The sequence below is a fragment of the Salvelinus sp. IW2-2015 genome, linkage group LG35 (genome assembly GCF_002910315.2).
Source record: "Salvelinus sp. IW2-2015 linkage group LG35, ASM291031v2, whole genome shotgun sequence".
Taxonomy (NCBI): Eukaryota; Metazoa; Chordata; class Actinopteri; order Salmoniformes; family Salmonidae; genus Salvelinus; species Salvelinus sp. IW2-2015.
The window spans coordinates 6554843-6560532 of NC_036874.1; positions in this window are offsets into that span (position 1 = coordinate 6554843).

Consider the following 5690-nt stretch of genomic DNA (forward strand, 5'->3'; position numbering starts at 1 on the left):
GCCACTTTGTATCAAGGTGGGGTTTCTGCGCCGCTCGAGATGCCGGTGGACCAAGCGTCATCCCACAATTGTTGATCTCCCCCCACCCGCATTGATGGGGCGCACCACAATGTCTGTCTGTTCAGTATCATACATTTTACATTTTCCAGTCATATCCTCAATGCAACACTTATTTGATAAATTAGGCATTTTCTTTGTTTGASCCCACTTCAAAGGTCTGATGTCAATTCAGTATATATCATCTATAACATTTCAATAGCCTATAATAAGGGCACATATCTAGTTTAGGCTACATTAACCAGCTTGCATGACATGAAGTGTCTGTTACTGTTGTTTGAGACAGTTTTAGAAATCGACACCTTTTAAAACAGTTTGWCACTCTTAAAATTGTGCTTCTGAAGAACCTCAAATGGGAAGGAAAAGCATTTCTTCAAAGAACCAATTATGAACCAACYCTGTATTTACAGCATTTAACTGTCAAGGAACAATGTTTTATTTTATCTAATTGCATTKCTCTTGTTACTTCGCATTGTAAACATGCCACGAGTGACGAGTAAACTTAGTGAATGTGTGTGTGTGTCTGTGTGTTAGAAAGGGARTGTGTGTCACTGTCTTTGTGTCGACAGTGTGTGTGTGCATTCAGCAGTACAGATGAACGTTGTGTTAATATTGAACACAAGATGKCGCCAAAGAGCACCCTTTTGAARTAGAGGTGTCTATTCCCAAATTCTCCGCAAGATTATTACAGATRCCGAGTTGAAACAGTTATTTATTTAACTGTGCCATAAATGACCCTCTTCCAATCCAAAACGACATAGGCCTATTGCGCTGTCGTAATTSAGATTCCTTAGTATGGTCCTYTGTAGCTCAGTTGGTAGCGCATGGTGCTTGTAACGCTAGGGTAGTGGGTTTGAATCACGGGACAACTCATAAGTACGTTTTGGATAAAAGCGTATGCTAAATGGCATATATTATTATATTATAGAGCACGGAGGGATGGGCAACTTTGATGGAGTSGGGGGACACAAAAAAACGGAACTCGTCATGAGGGGCCGCAGCAGCTCCCCTCGTCACAGTGAATATATATGTTTTGTTTAAAAGTACATTTCCTGCAATTCTGCACATTTTGCCATGGGGTGTAAAGAAAAGTTCAATTTTAAAACAAGTTTGCTGCAATTCTACCCATTTTGCCATAGCTGGAGGCAAATCTTTGCTGTTTTTAATATTATAACTGATGATCAATAGGCCCCACCCTGGTTGGTAATTCAACCATGTTCACTACATGTTTAGATAGCTGGCCACTAGACTAATTTACCAATCAGATTTTTTTTTTTTTTACATGGGCTAATTGAGTGGCTGCTGATGCACAACCAAATTTCGAAGTTGCACCTTGTGTATTATATTATTCAAAAAAAGTTCCTAAAAAAATGTTAATAATATTTGTATTTTATTTATTTTGGGGTGAAACTGCTCTACGGGCCTACAAAAGAGGGGAAGARTTGTCCATCCCTGTTATAGTGTTGTGCTGTTATGACTAAGTCGATTTAGATAAAAGCATCTACTAAATGGTATATAATATTATATCAGATATTATAGAGTGTTGTGGTATTGTGTCACTGTCCCTGCTTGAGGAGTCAATATGTATGTAATCAGTGTGAAGGGAATTTTTGAGCATTGTGTCTACTACTACATCTTATTGATATGGGGCAGACGTTGTGGAGACATTGCACAGACGTTAAGAGAGCCMTGGGAGTCAGCTGCCCAGGGTTAAGACTGCGGGCAGACGGTGGGTCTGGGTCCAGAGGGGAAGGGGTTAGACTCAGCTGTCGTGTCAAAACTGGAGCGCGACCTCCGTCCGGCTCAGACCCACGCCAACCTGGATCAGCCAGCAGCACCACGGTGGATCCAGGGATACCCTCGCTCCAATCCAAACTTAAAACGAGCCTGAACTCTGACCCCTGCAGGTTGAGAGGTCAGGTACCCGCGGGCTTCAGCTGTGCGAGCGGGCGACTCACAGGCGACTTCATTTGGGCACCGATCAGAGACGACACACTCGCTCACAGAAACGCACACACACACACACACATCTAGAAACACACCAGAACACTCTAATAGAACCGCAGACATAGAAAACACTATCATGCACAAAAACACCCATAGAGAAAGTGAGTGTCTCTTTAAGACAGGGGAGAGGAAAAACAGAGGCATTTATCAAAGAGCATCGTRGGAGCTGTAGATTTAGTCTGGGGCTGGGACCTACCACACTCAATACTTTCCATCATTTTACAAGCTTGTCACAGGGAAGTAGGGATAACAGTTMATCTCCTCTCAGATACACATTAGCGTTACATACTGTTCTGATGCACATACATCAGATATACATTCTCTCCTAAGCCTCTCACAAGACAGCTTCTTTAATAAAATGACACCAACCCATTTGTTTCTAAAAGTCTAATCCAAAGGGCTTTTTATTACATTCTCTCAAAACTGTGCGGCACTGTTCGTTTTTCACAGTGGGGCATGTAACAATGTTTGGTCCTAGTTCAATCATTTTGCACTTGAACTTGTCCTGTACAACATTCATGTTGTGAAACACAGAGCGTCACAAAGCATTTAGTCAAAGACACAAGTTATTGAGGAGAATAATACAAAAAAGTKAACCCACTGACGTCAAACAGACATAATATAACACAGACCTGAGAGGAGAGTCCGCCGGAGTCCATCCCCATCTTCTTCCACAACGTGACYTTAACGCAACATCTACAAACGACYCGTGCCAAATTAAACAGTGAGTCTCACAGTTACTCAATCTTAAATTGACCTTGTGCCGAGCTCAGGAAAATTTGCACAGACCTTTTACACAACAGTAAGGAAAAAACAAACCTAAAGCCACTGACCAAGGACAAACAGTGACCATTCCAATATACTCGAATATATACACTGTCCTTTATACTCATTAAGCAAGGAGTGAAAAGAGACAGACTTAAAGGGATAGAGAAAGACATACATACGGAGGGAGATTAAGAAGATACAAACATTAAACAATAGTTTCATAGCACTAACTTGAATCACCCTGCTTTGTCTATAAAAACAGGCATAGAACAGGTGCCTGGTGCATCAGACTAGCTGATTACGGTACAAAACCTTTGCTATAATACATTCATTAAGCTGAGTTAGGAAACGATACACATCTAAATTCTTCAAGACAAGTACAGACAACACACACATACAGGACTTACAGGTACAGTACAATACAAAGAGCTGTTTGGATTGTCATTGGKCAGGCTGGCACAGCGATCCTCTAACAGAAGGTGGCCTATGGTCTCAGAAGTTTGCTGGAAACACTGTACCGCTTGCAGGGCTGTGTGTTGCAGAATACGAGCAGGTGCTAGCTAGTGTTTTCACATGTATAGTTGCGCATGTTTTGTATTCTTGTGTTTGTGTGCATGTGTTTGTGGATTCAGGTGTGTGTGATTGAGTATGTTCCTGCAAGTCCTCACAATTTGGTGTGGCTTTTGAACGGTGTACATGTGGATGGGATAGATTCTATTTGGGACATAGATAGGTCGTGTAGTACAGTTCAGAGGTTGTCAATTGACCCAACAAGATGTGAATGAGGAAGTAAAGTAAAGTTAAGTATTTGAATGATAAATTGGTTGGTTTTTCTGTCAGTGTTGCGGAAATTAATTTTAAACGCTCATATTTTGCAATTCTTGTAGTCTGGTATCACCCTCGCTTACTTGGGCCAATGTTATTGAAAGTAAGGATAATTTTAAAAATGTAAATCAGCGGTGTTGCTTAAGAATAATTTGTCTTTCGATTTGCTGTCACTCTGTATTTTTTAGTCAAGTTATGATTAGCTTTCAATTAAACTAGATCACCTTTCTGATTGGATGGTAGACATATTGAGGCTTGTTTCCTAGTATTTTTTATTGTGTAACACGGTTTTGTATGGTGAATCTGCCCTTTTCGAACAGACTGTATATGTATATGTAATGTGTTACGGCAGTGGTCCTGGAGAATTCTGAGAGGGTTAGTGTGAAAAAATTAATATTATTTTGGCGGTGATTACGTATAGGAGCGCTTCTTTGGGCTGGAATCGTGCTCTGGTACTTTTGCACATGTGGTTGCTATTATCGATTTTTGTGTTTCTGCTGAAAAGCTTAGAAGAATCTGAAATTATGGTCTGAATGCACAAGAACTGGGTCTTTATCCGATTGCTATGCCATTTTGTCTATTTTTATGAAATGTTTTATGGATGAGTTTAATTGGTCATACAGTTGCTCTTAGTGCTGTAATTTCAGTCGATTTTGTTGATGTGTGGGGTCTGAATTGTAACTGTGATTTCTACTTGTAAATACTCTGCACTTTTCTTAAACAAACATCCTATAGCATGAATATGTTATCAGACATGTCATCTGAGAACGGTTTTTTCTTGGTTGTGGATTCAATATCTTAGTTGAAGCTTACGAATTCGGTGATGAGCACGCCCTTTGAAGGAAGTTCAGAAACTGTGGGTTTAGATAGTGGTGTTGATTTTGGCTAACTGTTTAGTATAGACTAACCCATGTTGTCTTCCTGATGACTGATCTTTTTTCGAAAATTCTGAAATGGTGGCTTTAACTCTCCAAGATCTGTAATTTCCATCTCTGGTGGTACTTGACTTGTGATTTAAAATGATATGTTAGAGTGCTACTATCTACTTGTGAAGTATGCTGCTATGCTTAATTAGTGTGTGGGGGGTGTGGGGTGCTGCCGACACCTCTCTTTCCCAGCTCGCTTCAAAGACTCTTGCTGGTGTCCTTAGAAGATCTTTCCAGATTCTTGGAGGACTCGCTTCTTTTCCTATTGGACGGACTCCTTTCTTTTCCTTGGACTCTGTTCAAAGACTCCTTTTTTGACTCTTTCCCGGGTCCTTGGTCTTGTGGGCTCTTGGTCGACTATTTTCTTCTTTTGCCTTAGAGGACTCCTTCTTTTGCTTTCTTCAATTCTCTTTCACAGGCTGCATTCTGCAGTCTCTTAACACTGTCTCCTTGACTGGCCCCTTCAGCAGAACACTTTGGTCTTGATCTTGGATTCTTTATTCTGAAAGGGACAGACAGGAGATAGGAGTGATTAACACGTTATGTATGAACAGGAACTCCGCACACGTCATCTAACTTGGATTCTCATCTGGTGATGGAGGAATAGACAGTCGCTTTCGCTACATCTTCTGATTTTGCATGGTTTTAGAGCACTGGTTCTGGTGTCAGGTTGTAAGTGGTGACCAATGGAGGGCTTCGTACCGAGGGGAATACTGACGGCTCCAAAACTGCACATCGGCTGTGGTGTCTAGGTAGTGGGATAACACGTGTTCATTACATATTTGGTTAAAGATTAATATTTTTGTTAGACACTACTGCATGTTCGGAGCTTAGGTACATCACACCACAAGTATTTTGCTACACTCTGCAATAACATGCTGCTAAATATGTGCATGTGGACCAATACAATTTGATTTTGATTAGCACTGTGCTGTGCGGGCATCGGGTCCGACAGAAACAAAAGATCTCTCTGGTAAGAAGAAGGGCGGGGATGTATGCTTAATGATTAACGGAGTCGTGGTGTTGATCATAACACTTACAGGAAGCTCAGTCCTTTTTGTTCACGGTCTGACTAGGAATTCCTTACAATCAAATGCCGACTGCATT